At 43.6% G+C, this 22,050-nt stretch overlaps 1 long non-coding RNA gene across 1 annotated transcript in view; it reads right to left on the reverse strand.

The window, feature by feature from the left end:
- The window catches only part of LOC311529824, an 87,142-nt gene that overhangs the window by 60,312 nt on the left and 4,780 nt on the right, over nt 1-22,050 (reverse strand). The window contains exons 2-3 of the long non-coding RNA XR_014713883.1: nt 21,713-21,838; nt 6,267-6,321 (exon numbers count right to left, since the gene is read on the reverse strand). This is a non-coding gene — a long non-coding RNA (uncharacterized lncRNA). The remainder of the gene's footprint in view (nt 1-6,266; nt 6,322-21,712; nt 21,839-22,050) is intronic.

Below are 22,050 nucleotides of genomic sequence, written 5' to 3' on the forward strand. Positions count from 1 at the left end.
TACCCGGCCCTCCATACAGTTCTGGAACCCCGATGTGGCCCTCAGGCCAAAAAGTTTGCCCACCCCTGGGATAGACCCTCAGCTGGCATAAATTGCTATAGCTCTACTGAAATCAAAGGAGTTATACCAACCTAAACCAGGTAAGATTTTGGATCAGCGTGTGTAGGGTTTTCCAAAGCTGAATGTTGCTGTTAAGACTTGTATTATTCATTTGCAACAAAAAGTAAATTGAAAGGTTTTTATAGATGTATGTGATTTAAAATAATGATTTGCATACACGACTTTATACATTCATCTGTTGTATGTATTATGGCAAATCATGTATAAATCATTAGTCCACATATGCAGCATAAAATTTATTTGCCAATCAGTGTTGGGCTTGGTTAAAGGAATTAAGTGAAATGTGTTCCAAAGTTTAGTCTTTGTATAAACAAACTTCTACAAAATTTGGGACCAATCGAAACACGGTCTTGGTTTTTTAAAAGAAATCAAAAGGACTCGGTATTTCTTTAAATAAAAATAAATATTTCCTTACGGTGTTTAGTATAGGACAGTTGGAGAGTTAAATGTATTGGACAACTAGGTTTTCATCACCCAAGCTGAGAAAAACACAGAAAATAAGAAAGGTTGAAAAGTATGAATGAAAATATGAAAGGGTTAAAAATGGACAGTGGGAATACTACAGACTGGCAATCAAATCAAATTGGCATGGGTTAAATGACTAAAAAGCAAAGGATAATAAAAGTAAATGGGCACGTTAGGCAGAACAAGGTGGGAAGCATTTTAAAAATATAGAAAAAATGGAATGGGAAATAATCTTGTGTTGTGTATGGCTCTGTGTATGCAGTCACACTTTCCAAAGTGGCCCCTGATAACTGCAGTCACCTAAACCACTGGCCATTCTTGAAAATTATGGCCTTAGAGTTTAAATTCTTCAGGGCACAGCCCTGCCTTCTTGACTGTTTATAAATCACTGGTACACCTTAGGGCACATTATAAAATAAATGCAAATAGCATAAATATTAATACTATCTAAGGGCTAGATGTTGCAGAGGGATCCGTAGGCCCATAGCTCTGTCTCTGTGCTGAGCCCCATTGACCCCTGTGGATGTAGCAGGCTGTCTCCATGGAGCTATCTGCAGGATCTAGTTCCAGGGAGTTATTTGTAACATTTCTTAAAACATGATTTTTAACCCGACAGTGTTTTTCTAAGCACCTAAATGTTCAAAAGAAATGACTGGCCCTGTTAGAAAACAGCATGTGTTTTTCCCATGTGCAGTGTTGTCAAGTCTCGAGATTTTATTACAAGTCTGATGACAGTTGGTGTTTTTTCTTACAGCTCCAGCTCCTGGAGTCATGTGCTTACAGAAGAATCTCAGCTTTAATTTTTTAAAACGTATCTGGCCCTCAAGGTTGTGGAGAAAAGCTTGGAAATATGACCCAAGTGCATCCTAAAGCTCAGAAGGCAAATGCAGTATTTAAAAAAAACTATTTTGACAATCTTGGCATGAGAGGGTGGGGGCCTTGACTCATGATTTCTGAACATTTGAGTGTACGGGACACTGCAAGTGTGATTTACCCCCAACAAATCTGGTTCAAACCCCAAATGCATTGCAAATAGCAGCCTCAAACTGTTAGGAGATATGCAGCTAAAGCACAGTAGTTGGCCAAGAGAATCCATGACCAGTTTGTGGGTCCAAACGACAACCCAGTTACAGGCCCCTACTAGGTATGTAAGCACAGGCAGATCTCTACCTGCAGCTGAATTCAAACATATTCATGGTTTATATTTAACTTTGTGGTCAGCTTTAGTTAAAACTCAATGGTTGGCCCTCAGCATGTGCCTACAGCTTAAGTGATTTTGCAGCTTTATTACGTACAATGCCATTCCTGAAGCTTCGGCACAGAAGGAGATAAACAATCCACTACTCAACACCCTCTCTTCTCTCCTTCCTCAGGATTTTTAATTCAGACAAACCTAGCTCTGTTGCCAGGAAGGCAAAGAAAAGGTCAACAAACTCCTTTGCTGCAAGTTAGTTTGTCAAATCCCCTTCTCGGCAGCATGACTTTACATGTTAATGTGAGTGTTTTGCCTCTGTGTCAATAGCCCCTATTGTGTGCATTTGTAACACAAGATTTATGGTAAAGCTTGCAACATTTTTCAGGCATAATGAGCGTTTATTCCCCATTCCAGGTCTATAAGCAGAGGCCTGACAAGTAATTATTGACACATTGTGTAGAAATAAAAGCGGTGGGCGAGCTGCTGTTTCAAATGGCAGCGTGGGTAGGGGAAGAGGAGGGGTCGTGTCAAAAGAGTGACAGCCTTGGTGCCCAACATTGTCAAAGCCGATGTTGACTTGCACTGTTCTGCGTGTCTGACTGTATTTGTGCTCCCTGTCACTGGGGTGTGACATGCCAAAACATGAGGGGCGCTCCTTTTCTTATGCTAATGCTGTGTACTGACAGCTTTCTGATCCCCGCGGCTGTGTTAGTGCTCAACAAGTCAAGGTGTGACAGGTGGTAGACCCCTTTGGCAGTGTGTTCTCGGTACCACACTAACCAAATACTGTGTTTCTTCCAGGACTAATGTGGCCCTCAAGAATAATAGTAGTCTATTAGTAATACTGAGAATATACCTGGGGATAGCGACTATACATATACCTGTATGCATAGTCCCTCACTCTAAATTCCACAGTACCCTATGTTAAATAACCTACTGTAACCATTTATTTTGCTTCTCCCAGCCACAGATCACTATTAAGGTGACCATACGGAAGAGAAGAATGCTGAAATGCAATACCAATAGTCAGTTTTAGCAGCTTCTTTCTTCTGGGTTCAAATTGAGCTTAGGTTGCACAAGGAAAAATTATTTCATAGTTGCAATCTAAGCCTGAGTGGACATTTGTGCGTAACTGGTAAAATCTGCTCAGGAGAAACCCAATCACAGAATAGCATGAAATATCACTGGTCAGGACGAAGGTGCATTGGCAGAGCTATGTGAAGGAAGCTTGCTCAACAGCTGCTTGTATTATGCTTGGCTCTAGTCAGTCCTATCAGACTAAGTTACATGAGCACCAAGTTCATCCACAAAGCAAACCAACTGTATTTCGTGCTTCATACATGAATGAAAGCTGGATAACAGAGGGCATAGTTCAGACAGTTCCAGTAGTGATGGGTCAGCTTCATGAGGCTTCAAGTTTGGATTTGATTTGGAGAAGCACACAGGTCTGGGTATTTATGGGACGCTTATCCAAATGATCCAAAACTCAAGCATCAGCAAAACTGAGCTAGGAATCCTGCCAGACTTTTTCACAAGATTTGTAGTACTTCCTTGCTTCTTGTTCCCAGGCATAACCAGGAAGTGAGCTGAGTGAAAATGGAAAATATTTTTTAGAGAACTTATGATTCTTGTTTTGAGGGTCAAACAAGTTCATAGTTGAAATTTTGTGTCTACGTTCATGTCTGGTTTTCTCTTATCTGTGCTTTATCAGCAGTTAGGTGATAGATTAGATTATTATCTGGACGATTTTGTACATTCTCTGTGCTGAGAAAGAGAAATCAAAGGTTAAGAAAAAGTTACTAAATTCTAAAATTCAAGCCAATCTGAAAAAAGCTCAGATTATGGTGCTTCCTGAGGCTCATTTAAGATTGGTGCCCCATTGTTCTAGGCACCCTACCTACACAGGAAGACAAGATCCCTGCTCCAAAGAGCTTGAGCTCAGATTTTTTAAGGCATTTATATATTGCTCCACACAGCATTGCAATACCTAACTGATGTAGGAGTCAAAATCTAATTTTCAAAAGTGACTTAGGCACTTATGTCTCATTGAAAGTCAATGGGAGTTAGACTCCTAAATGCTTAACGCCACCTTTTAAATTGAGACTTGGGTGTTGCAACGCTGAGCAGAGCAATGCATAAATACTGTTAAAAATCTGGGCCTCAGTGCATAAATCCTAGAAATTGGTACAGTAAACAGAAGGGTGGAAATGAAAATAATTTCATCATCAGCTCTCTAGAGTCAGATAACATTAAGGCTGAGAGTTTCAAAGCTGCTTGACAGATTTGGATACTATTGGAACTCTTAGGTGGTTTTGAAAATCTCAGCCTAAATATATTTCAGATCTCATTTGTCCAGATGGTGTAACACATGGGGAGATAAGTTTCATAAAGTTCATACACTTTGAACAGATGGGTAGCTCTGTAGAACCTCCTGTACATGTGGCGCTGATGATATCTGCATCACCTGCCTTCCATTAACATGCCAGATTCCTTCGTTGTTTTTTTCCTGTGTGAATTCAGTGTTGGTGAAAGGACCCAGACTGAGAGATGGTCTTATTTTTAAAGACATTGGACTGGGACTTATAAGATGTGAGTGAGATCAACTTCCAGAGATTCCCTGTGCAACATGGGGCAAGTCACAACCTCTGTATTTCAGTTTCCACATCTGAAAATGGGGAGACTATCCTATTCCATAGGGCTGTTTTGAGGAATCCATAAATAAATGAGGCCATTGAAGTTCCTAGCTAGATAGCTCTGCAGACGGTCATTCTTTACTTGTTAGGTATGCGCCTGAACTGGGAATCCTAGCTCAAAAACTCCACAAACTTTGAAGAAGTTCAGATCAGTAAACAGCTCCTGGCCCAAAGCTTGTATTGGGTCTATCTTTCGTAGAGGCCTTAAATGGAGCTTTGCATCTGAACTCTCCTATATATGGGAAAAGTTCTGATTCCTTATTGGAAGTTCATGTCCCTAGGTCATCTCTATTATTGATACACAGGATAAGTACAGCATGGGCAATGTAGTGAAGACTTCCCCACATTTACCTGCTAGCCAATGAACTTCCAGATCAGGATTAGGGTACACGAGTACCTCTCCAGGCACCTTTACGTCGTTGCTTTTCTACTAAGAACCCCTACAAGGGTCTCAAATGGGCTTGTGGCCTTCACAGCGTTTACTTTGAAGATTGAAGCAGACAGCTTGAACCTTTTCACTCCTACTAAATGAACACAATTCCTCCTGAAGGGATGGGTATTCTGAACGGAAATGCTCCTGGATGGTTTAAGAACAGAGGTGGTAGTTTCTAACAGATCTGAGTCTGATTTTCAGTTTCCTTCAACTTGTGTAACACGCACCATGGACACCGGACTCCCATGATGCACACCAGCAGCTCCATCAGAGATGAGACCACGGTGCACAGGGAGCGGCTCTGCCAGTTTTGCCGCCCCGAGCAGCTGCCGCCGAATTGCCACTGCCACAACAGTGGCAGAGCTGCCACCAAATTACCACCGCGGGACACGGACTGCTGCCCCATTCTCATTGCCGCCCCATTGGTGCCTGGAGTCAGCCCTGGTGGTGCATCATGGGAGGTGTAGTCCTGCGAGGGAGTCCAGCCCACAGGGTAAAATGTCGGCATGAGGCACCACAGCAGCTGAGGCAGACACAGATTAATGAAGAGCTGACCCAATATAACACATTTCATTTCTGGCTGACCCTATCTGACACAAAACAGTTTTTATTTTCTGTCAGGAAATCAAAACACTTTGGTAAAACTGACACCTTTGTGTGTGTAGGAAATGTCTGTTTTGTAGAAGCCACATTTTCCATCAAGTTTCAGAGGAGCAGCCGTGTTAGTCTGTATTCACAAAAAGAAAAGGAGTACTTGTGGCACCTTAGAGACTAACAAATTTATTGGATAATCCAAGGTGCCACAAGTACTCCTTTTCTTTTTCCATCAACATGCTGATGAAAAATTCCCAATATTACCAGCTCCAAGAATTCAAAAATGATTTAGAGTCAGATGGGCATCTTGTTGAAATATGACGAGATTTTTAAAATAATAATCCTTCTGGTTTTCAAGCCTTTGGAGGTCACATTTTTTTAGTTTTTCTCCACCACCATAATAGCTAAACTTTTATTTAAAAAAATAAGAAAGCTGAGATTCACAGATTTTCACATGCCTCCAGCAACTGAGGCTTTAAGGAAAACACGAAATATCACGAGACTTGCAATAAAAATGCAAGAGTTGGCAACAAGGATTCCCAACCAGCCTTAGTAATTGATCATACCATCAGTAGGGTTTGGCAGCGTTTTACACTAATTTAACACTCACTTTACAAGGTACAGGTCAACAGAGAATCAGGGCCCTGGCTACCTTTCTGAGAATGCAAAAGAAGACAAAACATACACACCTGGGAAATACAGACAGGTACTGGCTTCAGGCTCTGTCCAAACAATATAGGGAATTAATAGAATTGATGGACGTTACCTTTTCCTTGATCAACTCTTCTTCTAGATCAGCTCTTAGTCCAAAATTGTCAGTGCTGTAATACACAAGGAAATGTAACAATGATTTTTTCTCATCTCTGCTCAAAGTCTTCAAAATATAAACACAAAGATTTACCAAAAAACAACAACAACCACGCCCCTCTTGCAATTAAATCATTTAAATGGGCACGTGAGACTTGAATCCAGTTGTGGTCTCCAATTCTACTCTGGTAGGGGAAAGCTTAGGATAAGTAGGTGAATTTACAAAGAGAGAAGAGTAATTTTCGATCTCTTAGCACAAATGATTTACTATTTTTCTTCCGATTTCCTTAAGAGGATTCCAAGATGCCCCTGGGCTTCTCTGCTTTTATATACACAATTTCATTGATCCCTTTAAACAAAAGGAAAAAAGATTGCAGTGATCACACTAAAGAGGGAGGAAGAATTCACTATACAGCTACAGATACATTGTCCCATCACCAGCAGCTTGTTCTATGGAGACAATGCTTTGCACAAGTACCACTGGAACTGTAAATTTCTCTAATCCTAAATGCTGCGAGCAGCATGTTCTTAGTCCAAAAGTTAAGGGAACTGCATACAACTCTTCTTATATTTGCAGAATTTATCTCAGTTATAAGTCTCCAAATGCATCACTTCCATAAACACACAGAAACAAGAATATACCTCTGAAGTAGCAAATCATCCTTGAAATTATGAGCTCCTGAAATGCATGTGTTCTTCCTCTGTAAAAACAAGACCCTGCTCCAACCCTAAGTAAATCTAAAGTCTCAAATACTACTTTTAATAAAACCTTGCACAATTAGACCAAATTGCTAGAATTCAAAATTGGGTTACTGCAGGCCTTTTGGCCACTGATCAAATAGTATTTCTGATGACAAAATGTGCCATTCCGTTTGGTGACAAATCTGAGGAACTGTCCCAGATTGAGGTGTCAAAAGAAGAGGTTTTGAAACAAATTAATAAATTAAACAGTAATAAGTCATGAGGAAAAGATGCTATTCACCCCAGAGTTCTGAAGGAACTCAAATATGAAATTGCAGAACTACTGACTATGATATGTAACCTATAACTTAAATCAGCCTCTGTACCAGATAACTAGAAGGTAGCTAATGTAATGCCAATTTTTTAGAAAAGGCTCTTGAGGCAATCACGGCAATTACAGGCTGATACACCTAACTTCAGCACCAGGCAAATTTGTTGAAACTATAGTTGGAGTCCTGCACAGATACAAATTTATATCTGTGGATGCAGATATCTGCGGATATAAATCGGTATCCGCGGAACCGCAGGGCTCTCCCAGGAACCGCAGCGACAAAAGGAGCAGAACGTGGGGCCGCTGCTCCCAGGAGCCAGCGCCCTGCACTGGCAGCTCCTCCTCCTCCCCCGCTCACAGCCCTGTCCCTGTCCCTTCCATGCAGCTATCCACATCTCCTGTCTGGGGGCCTGTGCAACCCTTGAACACAAGAGCGTGACCAGGAGCAACTGTCGGCGAGTCTGGTGCCCACCCCAGTGGGCAGGGGTGGCGGCGGAAGAGCCTCGCTAGGGGACCTGCTGGTGTGGGGCACTGGCTCCCAGGAGCAGCGGCCCCACATTCTGCTCCTTTCACCTCTGTGGTTCCCGGAAGAGCCCTGCGGTTCCATGGATACCGATTTATGTCTGCGGATATCCACATCCGCGTATATAAACGTGTATCTGTGCAGGGCTCTAACTATAGTAAAGAACAAAATAATCAGACATAGATAAACATAATAAGTTGGGGAAAGAGTCAACACAGCTTTTGTAAATGGAAATCATGCCTCACTAAACTATTAGAATTCTTTAAGCGTGTCAACAAGCATATGGACAAGGGTGATCTAGTCAATATAGGTTTCAGAGTAGTAGCCATGTTAGTCTGTATCCACAAAAAGAAAAGGAGGACTTGTGGCACCTTAGAGATGAACAAATTTATTTGAGCAGAAGCTTTCGTGAGCTACAGCTCACTTCATTGGATGCATGCAGTAGAAAATACAGTGGGGAGATTTTATATACATAGAGAACATGAAACAATGGGTGTTACCATACACACTATAATGAGAGCGATCACATAAGGTGAGCTATTACCAGCAGGAGAGAAAAAAAACCTTTTGTAGTGATAATCAAGATGGGCCATTTCCAGCAGTTGACAAGAACGTGTGAGGAACAGTGGGGAGGGGGGGAGGGGGGGAATAAACATGGGGAAATAGTTTTACTTTGTGCAATGACACAGCCACTCCCAGTCTTTATTCAAGCCTAAGTTAATTGTGTCCAGTTTGCAAATTAATTCCAATTCAGCAGTCTCTCCTTGGAGTCTGTTTTTGAAGTTTTTTTGTTGAAGAATTGCCACTTTTAGGTCTGTAATTGAGTGACCAAAGAGATTGAAGTTTTCTCCGACTGGTTTTTGAATGTTATAATTCTTGACGTCTGATTTGTGTCCATTTATTCTTTTACATAGAGACTGTCCAGTTTGGCCAATGTACAGTGTACTTGGCTTTTCAGAAAGCCTTTGACAAGGTCCCATACCGAGGGCTCTTAAGCAAACTAAGTGGTCATGGGATAAGAGGGAAGGTCCTCTCATGGATCAGGAACTGGTTCAAAGATAGGAAACAAAGGGTAGGAAAAAATGGTCAGTTTTCTCAAAGGGGAGAAGTAAATAGTGGGGTCTCCCAAGGATCTGTACTGGGACCAGTGCTGTTCAACATATTCATAAATGATCTGGAAAATGGGGTGAACGTGAAGTGGCAAAGTTTGCAGATAATACAAAATCATTCAAGATAGTTAAGTTTAAAGCTGACTATGAAGAGTTACAAAGGGATGTCACCAAACTGGGTGACTGGGCAACAAAATGGCAGATGAGATTCAATGTTGATAAATGCAGAGAAATGCACATTGGAAAGAATAATCCCAACTATACATACAATATATTCGGGTCTTAATTAGCTGTTACTGCTCAAGTAAGAGATCATGGATAGTTCTCTGAAATCATCTGCTCAACATGCACTGGCGGCAAAAATGCTAACAGAATGTTAGGAACCATTAGGAAAGTAATAAGACAGAAAATATCATCAATGCCACTATATAAATTCATGGTACACCCACACCTGGTATACTGCATGCAGTTCTGGGCGCCACATCTCAAAAAAGATATATTAGAATTGGAAAAGGTGCAGAGAAGGGCAATGAAAATTATTAGGGGTATGGAACAGCTTCCATACAAGCAGAGATTTAAAAGATTTGGACTGCTCATCTTAGGGCTTGTCTACATTACCCGCTGGATCGGCAGGCAGCAATTGATCCAGCAGGGGTCGATTTATCGCGTCTAGTCTAGACACGATAAATCAACCGCCGAGCAATCTCCCGTCGACTCCGGTACTCCACCAGGGTGACAGGCGCAGGCAGAGCCGACGGGAGAGCGTCAGCCATTGACTTACTGCAGTGAAGACACCACAGTAAGTAGATCTAAGTACATCGACTTCAGCTACGTTATTCACGTAGTGAAGCTGCGGAACTTAGATAGAAACCCCCCCTTCCCCTGCCCAGTGTAGACCAGGCCTCAGACAGACAACTAAGGGGGGATATGATAGAGGTCTATAAAATCATTAATGGTATGGAGAATGTGAATAGGGAAGTGTAATTTACCCCTTCACAGAACACAAGAACCAGAGATCACCCAATGAAAGTAACAAACATAAGGAAATACTTCTTCACACAACACACAGTGCACCTGTGGAACTCATTGCCAGGAGATGGTGTGAAGGCCAATAGTATAACTGGGTTCAAAAAAGAATTAAATAAGCTCCTGGAGGATATGTCCATCGGTGGTTATTAGCCAAAATGGTTAGAGACAAAACCCCATGCTAAGCCTCCAACTGCCAGAAGCTGGAACTGGATGACAGGGATCACTCAATATTGCCCTGTTCTGCTCATACCCTCTGAAGCATCTAGTACTGGCCACTGTCAGAAGACAGATATTGGGCTAGATGGACCATTGGTTAGACCAACTATGGCTGTTGTTATGTAAGGATATTTTCCTTTTTTTTTTTTTAAATCAGCTGTCTAAAGGTTAGCGAGACAGAAGAGGAAGGCTTGGTTTTGTTTGTCAGAAAATGCTTTACTTGTCAAATCTGCACATATAACACAATGTATGAAACAGTAATATCTGGATATGGTAGCTACCTCTGCTGGTTAAAATACAGTGGTACTGGGTGGTGAAGAGTATCAGACTGGGAGTGTAGCCTTGCCTGTGTAGTCCAATATCATACTGTCTGACAAAGACACAGACACTTCAGAAGGAAATCCAAAAGGAAAAGCTACCAACCCATAAACCTGGACATCTGTGAAGCATGGAGGAAATCTGTAAAGCTGCTTGTAGAAATTCTGATTGAACAATATTTTGTTGGAATATGTATTTCCATGGAAATTGAAAAGTTTTGAAATCTGGTCTATTTCACCAACCTTTTGTTTTGGAAGAAAGCTGAAAAAAGTTCCCACAAAATAGAAATTGCCCATTCCAATGCTTGCAGAACAAAATGTTTTAATTTTGTTTTGAAATGACTTTGTTTTGATTTTTTTTGTATTTTTTTATAGTACAAAAATGTAAAGTAAAAATTGAAAGGAAGAAACATTATGCTTTTGTCAAAATAAAACACTGCAATGGACCCAAAACTAAAACATTGGAAATTTTCCTTTGTGGGAAATTTTAAATTTTCATTCCAAATCAGAATGAAGCCAAATTTCAAAATGTGAGGTACTTCATGAAGCAGAACTTCTGTCCCCTGCACAGCTCTAGAAGTTTGTTCCTGACTGTGGTAGCTAATGAATTTATGTCCTGAAGCCTGTTGACTGGTAGCCTCTCTAAGGGTATGTCTACACTACGAAATTAGGTTGAATTTATAGAAGTCAGTTTTGTAGAAAGAATTTTTATACAGTCGATTGTGTGTGTCCCCACACAAATGCTCTAAGTGCATGTAGTTGGCGGAGTGTGTCCACAGTACCGAGGCAACCATCGACTTCCAGAGTGTTGCACTGTGGTTGGCTATCCCACAGTTCCTGCAGTCTCTGCTACCCATTTGAATTCTGGGTAGAAATCCCAGTGCCTGATGGGGCTAAAACACTGTCGCGGGTGGTTCTGGGTACATATCGTCCCTCCCTCCACGAAAGCAAGGGCAGACAATCGTTTTGCGCCTTTTTTCTTGAGTTACCTGTGCAGATGCCATACCACGGCAAGCACGGAGCCTGCTCAGCTAACCATCACCGTATGTCTCCTGGGTGCTGGCAGACGCAGTACTGCATTGCCTTTTAGCAGCAGACAGTGCAGTATGACTGGTAGCCGTCGTCGACGTAGTCCTGGGTGCTCTTTTAACTGGGCACCTGGGCAAACATGGGAGTGACTCAGCCAGGTCATTTCCCTTGTTTCGTCTCACGGCGATTGAGTCCTACCGGCAGTGCACTGTCTTTTCATCTGCAGCTAGCAAAAGACAATGGCCAGTAGTCATACTGCACCGTCTTCTGCCGAGCACTCAGGAGATGACGATGGCTAGCTGTTGTACTGCACAGTCTGTTGCCAGCAAGATGTATAAAGATACATGAAGTGGCTCAAAACAAGAAATAGACCAGATTTGTTTTGTATTTGTTTTCTCCTCCCTCCCTCCCTCCCTCTGTGAAATCAATGGCCTTCTAAACCCAGTTTTGAGTTCTATCCTTGAGGTTTTGAGTTTTATTTTTGAGGGGGCCATTCAGTTTCTCGCAAAGCCACCCCTTTGTTGATTTTAATTCCCTGTAAGCCAACACTGAAAGCCATGTCGTCAGTCGCCCCTCCCTCCGTCAGGGCAACGGCAGACAATCGTTCCGCGCCTTTTTTCTGTGCAGACGCCATACCACAGCAAGCATGGAGCCCGCTCAGATCACTTTGGCAATTAGGAACACATTAAACACCACATGCATTATCCAGCAGTATATGCAGCACCAGAACCTGGCAAAGCGATACCGGGCGAGTAGGCGATGTCAGCACGGTGACGAGAGTGATGAGGACATGGACACAGACTTCTCTCAAAGCACGGGCCCTGGCAATGTGGGCATCATGGTGCTAATGGGGCAGGCTCATGCAGTGGAACGCCGATTCTGGAAACAAGCACAGACTGGTGGGACTACATAGTGTTGCAGGTCTGGGATGATTCCCAGTGGCTGCAAAACTTTCGCATGCGTAAGGGCACTTTCATGGAACTTTGTGACTTGCTTTCCCCTGCCCTGAGGCACAAGAATACCAAGATGAGAGCAGCCCTCACAGTTGAGAAGCAAGTGGCAATAGCCTTGTGGAAGCTTGCAACGCCAGACAGCTACCAGTCAGTCGGGAATCAACTTGGAGTGGGCAAATCTACTGTGGGGGCTGCTGTGATGCAAGTAGCCAACGCAATCAAAGATCTGCTGATATCAAGGGTAGTGACCCTGGGAAATGTGCAGGTCATAGTGGATGGCTTTGCTGCAATGGGATTCCCTAACTGTGGTGGGGCCATAGACAGAACCCATATCCCTATCTTGGCACCGGAGCACCAAGCCGGCGAGTACATAAACCGCAAGGGGTACTTTTCAATAGTGCTGCAAGCACTGGTGGATCATAAGGGACGTTTCACCAACATCAACGTGGGATGGCCGGAAAAGGTACATGGTGCTCGCATCTTCAGGAACTCTGGTCTGTTTCAAAAGCTGCAGGAAGGGACTTTATTCCCAGACCAGAAAATAACCATTGGGGATGTTGAAATGCCTATATGTATCCTTGGGGACCCAGCCTACCCCTTAATGCCATGGCTCATGAAGCCGTACACAGGCAGCCTGGACAGTAGTCAGGAGCTGTTCAACTACAGGCTGAGCAAGTGCAGAATGGTGGTAGAATGTGCATTTGGACGTTTACAAGCGTGCTGGCGCAGTTTACTGACTCGGTTAGACCTCAGCGAAACCAATATTCCCACTGTTATTACTGCTTGCTGTGCGCTCCACAATATCTGTGAGAGTAAGGGGGAAGACGTTTATGGTGGGGTGGGAGGTTGAAGCAAATTGCCTGGCTGCTGGTTACACACAGCCAGACACCAGTGTGGTTAGAAGAGCACAGGAGGGTGCAGTGTGCATCAGAGAAGCTTTGAAAACCAGTTTCATGACTGGTCAGGCTACGGTTTGAAAGTTCTGTTTGTCTCTCCTTGATGAAACCCCCCACCCCTTGGTTCACTCTGCTTCCCTGTAAGCTAACCACCCTCCCCTCCTCCCTTCGATCACCACTTGCAGAGGCAATAATGTCATTGTTGCTTCACATTCATGCATTCTTTATTAATTCATCACACAAATAGGGGGATAACTACCAAGGTAGCCCAGGAGGGGTGGTGGAGGAGGAAAGGACAAGGCCACAGAGCACTTTAAAAGTTTAAAAATTATTGAATGCCAGCCTTCTGTTGCTTGGGCAATCCTCTGGGGTGGAGTGGCTGGGTGGCCGGAGGCCCCCCCACCGCGTTCTTGGGCATCTGGGTGAGGAGGCTATGGAACTTGGGAAGGGGGGCAGTTGGTTACACAGGGGCTGTAGCAGAAGTCTGTGCTCTTGCTGCCTTTTCTGCAGCTCAACCATACGCTGGAGCATATTAGTTTGATCCTCCAGCAACCTCAGCATTGAATCCTGCCTCCTCTCATCACACTGCCACCTTTCAGCTTCAGCCCTCTCTTCAGCCCGCCACCTCTCCTCCCGGTCATTTTGTGCTTTCCTGCACTTTGACATCGTCTGCCTCCACGCATTCGTCTGTGCTCCGTCAGTGTGGGAGGACAGCATGAGCTCAGAGAGCATTTCATCGCGAGTGCGTTTTTTTCGTCCTTCTAATCTTTGCTAGCCTCTGGGAAGGAGAAGACCCTGTGATCCTTGAAACACATGCAGCTGGTGGAGAAAAAAAAAGGGGGACATTGGTATTTAAAAGGACACATTTTATAGAACAATGGGTACACTCTTTCACAGTAAACCTTGCTGTTAATGTTACATACATAGCATGTGTGCTTTTGTTCCAAGGTTGCATTTTGCCTCCCCCCAGCGCGTGGCTAGCCCCTCACCCCTCACTCCTCCCCATGGCTAACAGCGGGGAACATTTCTGTTCAGCCACAGGCAAACAGCCCAGCAGGAATGGGCACCTCTGAATGACCCCTTAAGAAAAGCACCCTATTTCAACCAGGTGACCATGAATGATATCACTCTCTTGAGGATAACACAGAGAGATAAAGAACAGATGTTTGAACGCCAGCAAACATACACTGCAATGCTTTGTTCTACAATGATTCCTGAGTACATGCTACTGGCCTGGAGTGGTAAAGTGTCCTACCATGGTGGATGGAATAATGCTGCCCTCCCCAGAAACCTTTTGCAAAGGCTTTGGGAGTATATCCAGGAAAGCCATGAATGCCAGGGCAAATCAATCATTAAACATGTTTGCTTTTAAACCATGTATAGTATTTTAAAAAGGTACACTCACCGGAGGTCCCTTCTCCACCTGGCGGGTCCGGGAGGCAGCCTTGGGTGGGTTCAGGGGGTACTGGCTCCAGGTCCAGGGTGAGAAACAGTTCCTGGCTGTCGGGGAAACCGGTTTCTCTGCTTGCAGGTTGTGAGCTATCATCTTCCTCGTCCCCAAAACCTGCTTCCATGTTGCCTCCATCTCCATTGAAGGAGTCAAACAACACGGCTGGGGTAGTGGTGGCTGAACCCTCTAAAATGGCATGCAGCTCATCATAGAAGTGGCATGTTTTGGGCTCTGATCTGGAGCGGCCGTTCGCCTCTCTGGTAGGCTTGCCTCAGCTCCTTAAGTTTCATGCGGCACTGCTTCGGGTCCTTGTTATGGCCTCTGTCCTTCATGCCCTGGGAGATTTTGACAAATGTTTTGGCATTTCGAAAACTGGAATGTAGTTCTGATAGCATGGATTCCTCTCCCCATACAGCGATCAGATCTCGTACCTCCCATTCGGTCCATGTGGAGCTCTTTTGTGATTCTGGGACTCCATCGTGGTCACCTCTGCTGATGAGCTCTGCATGGTCACCTGCAGCTTGCCACACTGGCCAAACAGGAAATTGAAATTCAAAAGTTTGCGGGTCTTTTCCTGTCTACCTCACCAGTACATCTGAGTTGAGAATGCTATCCAGAGCGGTGACAATGGAGCACTCTGGGATAGCTCCCGGAGGCCAATACCGTCTAATTGCGTCCACAGTACCCCAAATTCGACCCAGCAAGGCCGATTTCAGCGCTAATCCCCTTGTTGGGGGTGGAGTAAGGAAATCAATTTTAAGAGCCCTTTAAGTCAAAAAAGGGCTTTGTCGTGTGGATTAAATCGATTTAACGCTGCTAAATTTGACCTCAACTCCTAGTGTAGACCAGGGCTAAGTGTTATAAACTCATCTGTTGTAAATGCAGATGAATTCTTTGTGCACACAATTTGTATAATCCCTTTTACAATCTTACTATGTTATTTGACTCTGTTTTGTGGCAATGAACTCCCCAGATTGGGTGCTCTGTAGCAGACTGTGCCTGAAAAAATAGTTTATTTGTTTGTGGGAGGATTACTCCTTGTAGACAGATCTTCCAGTGGCACAGAGACAGTGGAACAGCTCCCATGCCTCGTCCTCTTGTGTTCAGGGTAAATATCGTAGGAGTGGCTTTTGAGTTGAAAAACATGGTCCTTTGCTTGAATTGTGGGGGAGAACAATGCCCCAACACTGCCCTGCAACACATGCACCAAGGTAACACTAGATAAGGCTATCACGAAAATATTATTTGGTCTTTGGATATATGGTCTAGTATTTCCCGCTGCTGAACTGCTCAATACTTCACGTTTACTTGGCATTCTGCATCATCTTCTACTGCTGCCGTCCTAGCTCCCCATACACAGGTTAGGCAACATGTCTCAACCCTGAACTGAAATACCCTCAGGTAGTCTAGTAGTCCTCCCTTTACTTTTGCCCCACAGTCTACCATTACACTTCGATGTTGGCCTTCAACATCAACCTTGCTATTCTACCTCTACGTTCTGATCACTCTGCTAACAAAACCTTACTTTGAACCTGTAGAAACCTCCTGCTATTTCAAATCCAGGGCTCCTCTGAATATAGAAACTCACTTCAAATGGTGTAGTGGCTGGGTTTAACATATTTGTGCCTTTCATTTTGACTTTCAGGACACATCTATGTAACTATCTAATATTTCTGGCTTTATTCATCTAGTCCCTGTCCTATAGAATCTAAGCTGAAGTAGCACAGTGTGATTCTTCCCCCACCCTCCTTCCCTGCCACCTCTTTCCTTGAAACCAACGGGGAAGTCAAAACATCTCAACTTCAATCCCAGTGCTGAAGATTTTTAAGTACCAGCCAGCAAGCCAGGGCCACTGGTTCCAAATGCTGTTAGTGGCTGTACCTCTCGTTGGATAGGAATTGGAAAAACCAGAAGTAACAAAGCTTGATTGGTGTAAAACTCAACAGGAGTAATACCATCAGACAGAGCTGGTTCAGCCAGCCCTCATCAGAAATACAAGATTCTGCAAGTTTCCAACAACTATTGTGCTGATATAAATCTGCTTTTGGCAGTTAGGAATTGCTCTGTTCTTGGATAGTCATTTTACGTTTGCAATAAGCTTCAACTCTGCAGTGGTTGCGGGGCTGGGAAGAGGGCCAATGCCGTCATGAGGAGGGTTCAGTTTGATTTTCAGAGCTCTAACGGTGCTGGGGGGTGCAGTTAGTTAGGGCAGTATTAATCATCAACCAGTTTTCTGAAAACAAACTGGGATTTTTGCCACATGAGCTCGGGTGTATTAACAAAAGGGGAGCCTTTGATTTTGAGGGAGCTGTTTCTCTTTAACGATGCCCAAAGTTCCAAGACAAGGAGGGCTAATTTTGCTTTCAGTAGTATCATAGAGACCTTTTTGGTGGGGGCTAACAGGCTCCCACATTTGTGCTCTCACAAGCAGTCACATTTCACTAAGCAGGAGGCAGTCAGAATTGCCAGTTTTAATTAAGGACGCTAAGTCCTGAAGGCGATTGATATAGCCTGTCTGTGGCAAGAGGTGCCGCCCAGCATCTGAACTTCCAATGCACCATGCCCAACACAACGCCTGCCGCTTCCTTTTAGTGAGAAGCCATTTGGAACATCTCTGCTATTCCCTCCCTCCCTCCCCCGCCGCTCCCCCCCCCCCAAGTGATGATCTTGATGGATGGGAAAGGTCCTGAATGTGGCAACCATGAGATACACAAACACACTGCTCAGTGAGCTTAAGCCTGCGATGTCTATGCAGTAGAGCTAATGTTGTGGTCTATTGTTAAAGGAGATTGCTTTTCAACAGGCTGACAGGGTGCAGCTGTTAGGCTCTTTGGAAGCTGTTCTGTTTCCTCTCGGATACAGAGTCCCGAGGGAACTCCAGCGCAGTGATCTGACATCGATAGCTGTGCAGACTTGAGGGCAAGCAACATGCTTTCCAATTAATGGAGATTTGCATGTAATTATGACAAATGTGTCCATCTATTGTCAGTGACATCAATGCAGCAGAAGCAATAAGAACACATTGGACAGGAGACTGTCAATGTTAGCTAGGATGATGGATGGTAATGGCTGCTGGACAGTAGCTGAAGAACGCAGTAGGACTGGGGTGGGGAGAGGGAAAAGTGGGAGGTAAGGAGGGAGACAGCAGCCTTTCAGTTCGAGAGCCGCTGTCTTCACATCCAGTCGAGGTCAGGCTATCAAAAAGAAAACTAAACTAAAAACCAGCCAACCCAAGGGGGTGGCAGCTTTGGGGAACAGTGCAGTAATCATTCACCTCTAGCAATCTAGACTCATGTCTTGGTTTAATTTGCAGATGAAATGGGCCAAATGCCATGCTGGTGTAACATTGCACCAGGGAAGAATTTAGCCCCATGGTTTAGTTTAATCCCAGCAGATGTGTGTGTGGTAGGTTATTCTTAACTCCTGGGTTCATGAATGGTAGTCTGTACTCAAACCACTGATACGTCTGCAACTAGCTCCACCATCAACTTTTCAGTTGAGGTTTATTAGTAGTATCACAATAGTGCCTAGAGACCCTATCCAAGATCAAGCCTGCATCAAACTGTGCACACCATAGAAAGACATGCCCCATCCCAAAGAGCTTACACTCTAAATTGACAAATCAGAACAAAGGTATGCTGTGGTAGGGGGTGGGGCGGGAGAAGAGCAGGGAAACAGAGGCAGAAAGAAGTGTGTGACTTGCCCAAGGCCACCCAGCAGGTCAGTGTCAGAGCCAAGAAGAGAATGAAGATCTCCTGGGTCCCAGGCCAGAGCCAGAGCCACCAGTCAGTGTATCACCTATATTTATTCCCACACAAAAAACATGTGAAAGTGGAGTTAATACTGAGTACACACACACACACACCCCAGTAGAGTAAAATACATGACAGGGCTATTAAAGTTATTTTAAATAAGCATTATAAATCTAGAAAATTCAGAATTAAGATGAAACTAAAAAGAAATCCAGTTATGTTATAACATGGATATACACATAGTTAATGCACCCAAACAACCTTAATTCTGCCCTCTAGTGATGCAGTGAATTGACCAGTTGATGATGATTAGAACCAAAATCCTTAAAATGCCTTAGATTAACTGATTTTTAATGAAATAGAGAAATTTCTCTATCTTCTCTCTGTCCATTTCTCCCCCTCCCAATCCCAGCAGATTTGATTCCAAACTTTTTGGCTTAGTTCCATCTCTACTGGTAACTTTTAGATTGTTTTTGCATCATATATGCATGTTTCACAGTGAGACCAAAATCAGCCTGGGTGCTTATTGCTCACAGTCAAGACAGCAGGCAGAAAACCCAAGAACAAACATTGCCCCAAAGCTGCCAATGCTTTGGCCTGAAAAATCTGTTAATCAGCCACTCCCAACCTGGACCATATTTTAATTGTTGGTTGGAGGGTCTACAGCCCATCCAAAAGCACACAAGCCATACAGACTCTCCCCCTCACCTCCCCCCCACACACACGCACACACCCCGCTGCTCAGAGGACTTCCAAAAAAGTAATCTAGGCATGTCATCAGTTGGCCACAAAAATCATACATGATTCTAGTAAACTCTAAGTAGTTATTTTATCAATCATACTGTGAAAGGAGAAGCATGTGTGGGTGTGCGCACACAAGGGAATTAAGACCAATACTCACCCTCAAGTGTCTGGTGGAGAAACTGATATTTCTATTCCAATGTTTCTGTTGCTGCCTTGATTAAAAGTAGAGATGCGACCAAGCTAAAAATCCAGAGCCAAACGCCTTTGGGATATTGGGAATCTGTAGTGCATCCAGCTCCAAATATCACCTCTATCTGTACAGACAGTGGATCCAAACCCCGTTTTTCTGAACATCCACAAGCTTTTTGTGGGAAGGGGTTTGAAAATCTGGATCTAGATCTGAAATTTGCAGCTTAGGCCCATCACCCATTAAAAGGCAGAGTAAAGAAATCCATCCTGGAGTCCCTTTGGGCATTTCATAAAAGCCCTAAATTGTTGCTAATCTTCACTTCCCCTTGGTTTTTACCTGCACCAGACTCCAGTTTTACAGTCTAATTAATTGAAATGCCCTGCAGAGCAGCAGCCTTACCTGCTGTTGACACCTTGGGGGGCAGTGATCTTGGAGGAGACAATTTTGCCAACAACAAGCACAGCAGGGATAGAGGCAAGAGCCTTCAAAGTATTACTAAGACTGCTTTGCAGAATGCAAATGTCTCAGGACTGTTTTATTCCTGTGACATAGTTTGCTGGCAACAGATTAGACCGTGGTTCTCAAACTTTTGTATTCATGACCCCTTTCACACAGCAAGCCTCTGAGTATGGACCACCCCCCTTAAATATATAAAAAATGTGGTTTTAATTTGTAATATACTATTATAAATGCTGGAGGCAAAGCAGGATTTGGGAGTGGTGGCTGACAGCTCGCGACCCCTCACGTAATAACCTCGCAACCCCCTGAGGGGTCACGACCCCCAGTTTGAGAGCCACTGGATTATACATTGTGAGTCTATGATGAAGCTGTATGCACAGTAAAAACAAAACCACTAACTTCACTGCACCAATGTTGTTTCCTCCTTCACAGGCCTTTTATATCAATGGGGTTTCGTATTTTCAAGAGGGTATGAGAACTTTTTGAAAAATACTTTGGGGTAATATACATCTTCATTTAACAGACTCTCTGGCAAGCCCCAGCCTCTCGAGTTACCATTTTATCTGCTATAAGACCTGTGGCTGCTCAGGCTTGTGCTGGAGTCCATTTTGGGCCAAGCTCAGGATAGAGGAAGTCAAAATAGTGGCTTAGAACCACCTTTGCTAAGTTTTCTGAACACCAGGATGTTTCAGTCGCAGGCTGCTTAAAGATTCCACTAACGCAAACAATCCCTTAATTCAGCATCTGGTGAACACAAGAGCAGCACCAATCTGAAAACTTTTCAAGTTGAACTTCCAGCAGAGTTTGGGTGAAGATGGGGAGGAGTCAAGGAAGAACTTGAATAATATTAATCAGTACAGTTCAACAGCTGCAATATCAGCCCAGGCAGTTTAGGATGATTAATGTCACTTTATAAGGCTGGTTTGTTTTTGCTGATGACGTCTTATAAAATGCATAGACTGGAGGGGCAGTCTGATTGGCCAATAGCAGTACGAAGTCCTGTATATAAGGGCCCAGTCTTGCTCCCATTGAAGTCAATGACAAAACTCCCATTGTCTTCAGTGGTGGTATATATTAGGCCCCAAGTCTTGGTGACCACATGGTTTGGAATTCTGCCATAATGCGTTCCTTACAATCATATGCTTTGGAGAACACCCACGCACAAATAATATACATTGTGAGATAGGGCCAACTCCTGCTCTGCCAATGAACTTACAGCACAATTCTCCCAATTATGGCTTGGTGTTAACCTTAGCATCAAATGGTTTTGTCACAAACAATAACTTATTCATAAATGCTAACTTAGTCCAGAACAACCAGCAAAAGGAACATAAAGGGTAGCAGTACAACCCCATCTCATTGTATGATCTAGCTTTCCAGCTGTGAAGAGGAAACCACTCTTGAATTTCCAGGATTGCCTTTAAATAAAAGCCACACTAAAATGATATTACAATATGAAATTGTTTCTCTGCTTATCTATTCCCTCAGCGGTTGCTCAGGTATTCCCGGCTAGAAGAGTTCCATATACATTCAGAACATCAATCTAATCTGCCCTTAGAGCTATAGATTTATCAGCACCATCTCTGTTTCATTCTATTGAATGCCTTCAGAAATCTGCCCAATAAGTCTATCGTCTCCACTACTTCTATCCGTCCTCTAGCTTCAGTGTCAGCTCATCTATTGATCTGAAAGAAGAGCTGGTCTTCCACTCTACTAGCTCTCTCACCTCACTTCACGTTATAGATGTGTTCTTAATTGGCCCTGGAACTTTAGTGGTAATGCATGAGACTTCTCCCAAGTAGTATTCCCCTTCATAGCCCAGATGCAGCTAAAAATCTATGAAGTGGAGGATCTGGAAGGAAAACAGAAAAGTGAAAGAGTAAGTTTTCCTCATGGAGCTTGCATTATTGTTTATTTAGACTGGGATTTTTCAAAGGAGCCTAAGAGAGTGAGGCACTCAATTGCCATTGAAAAATCAATGGGAATTGGGCACTTCCCTAAGATCCCCTCTTTGAAAACCTCAGCATTATACAATCAAGTTGCTTCTATCCCTTCATTAACCTG

Source organism: Lepidochelys olivacea (assembly GCF_965140295.1).
Source record: "Lepidochelys olivacea isolate rLepOli2 genome assembly, chromosome: 13".
Taxonomy (NCBI): Eukaryota; Metazoa; Chordata; order Testudines; family Cheloniidae; genus Lepidochelys; species Lepidochelys olivacea.